The following is a 1,366-nucleotide window of genomic DNA, read 5'->3' as shown; positions in this document are numbered from 1 at the left end:
AAGAGCAGTCGGGTGCTCTTACCCACAGAGCCATCTCACCAGCCCCCCCACAATCTTTTATAAAAAGAACCAGTGCTCTTCTGAAAACACTCGATGAAGTCCACATCACCCGATAGACTGGAAAACCCATTTTTGGTTCTAACAGGTCTCTGGTTTTAAGGGAATTAAGTCTATGTTGATAGTACAGGGGGAAGAGGATATAAAAATGTATTTAGAGTTTTCCCCGACCACAAGGCATTTTGTGTCTTGGTGGCCACATATGTCAATACCAGGATATCTCTCCTAGGAGCCAACAGGAGCCTTTCAAAATTATCAGGGAAAGAGGTTTTCTGTCCTCAAACTAGCTTGGGAGATATTTTGTTTGTGACATATGATCCCCCCCCCCCCAGTAATGAAGTGTTCTGTGTGCTAACAATATAGCTTAAATAAAGAGTAAAACAAATCTCTGCATTTTATAAGACTTGATAAAAAAGTATTTCAAACTGTACAGTCATCAGAAGTAGAGAGTTATAAAAAATGCACACATGTCACTTGGCATCTTCAGCACCTTCAGCTTTCTGTGCCTGGTCTGTTTTGGAATCTCCATTTTCTGCAGGATTATTCACATCAGCTTTCCCCTTCTTCCCCTTGGGTACCTTCTCTCCCTTCTTTGCAGGGGTCTTTTTAGGCTTGGGCTCTGGCTTTGGAGGAGCAGGTTTAGCAGACAACCTTGCAGATCTCTGTGGATCTTCACCTTGGTTTTGTCTCCTTTAGCATCCCCTTCAGCCTTTCTTTTGAGCATGGTGCCGCAGTGGACGTCAGAGCTGAACATGGGTATACAGCGGCACACAGGTCATCCCTGCTGCTTCTTCACACTACTCCTTTTACATCTTTGTTGACTGCAGCAAACTTCTTTCTACTGGAATGGTTCCACTCCCTGTCAGCAGCTTTCTTCAGCAGATAGCCCATGGCTCTGGCATCTCAAACATCATGGCGTCTCAAAGGCAACTTCTTTTTTATTTTTTAAAAAAAGATGTATTTATTTATTATATGTAAGTACACTGTAGTTGTCTTCAGACACTCCAGAAGAGGGCATCAGATCTTGTTATGGATGGTTGTGAGCCACCATGTGGTTGCTGGGATTTGAACTCCGGACCTTCGGAAGAGCAGTCGGGTGCTCTTACCCACTGAGCCATCTCACCAGCCCTCAAAGGCAACTTCTATGTTACAGCTTCTTGTTTCAATGTCTGGGATCCACACATGATCTTCTGGGCTCCTCCAAAGGGCTAGTGTCACTTCTCCAGTTCTGTCCTCTAAGATCCAGTTGTAGCACTCTAAGCTCAGGTTGATCCATTCCACTGTTGCTGTTGTTCTTGGTGACCATCCC

General features: G+C 44.4%; 1 pseudogene; it reads right to left on the bottom strand.

Moving 5' to 3' along the window:
- Window positions 1-527: 527 nt before the first annotated feature.
- LOC110314084 lies at window positions 528-781 on the bottom strand (annotated as a pseudogene).
- Between the last annotated feature and the right edge of the window lie 585 nt (window positions 782-1,366).

This window comes from Mus pahari, chromosome X (assembly GCF_900095145.1).
Source record: "Mus pahari chromosome X, PAHARI_EIJ_v1.1, whole genome shotgun sequence".
NCBI lineage: Eukaryota > Metazoa > Chordata > Mammalia > Rodentia > Muridae > Mus > Mus pahari.
Note: the sequence above shows the minus strand (reverse complement) of the source record. Positions and strands in the feature narration are given on the sequence as shown.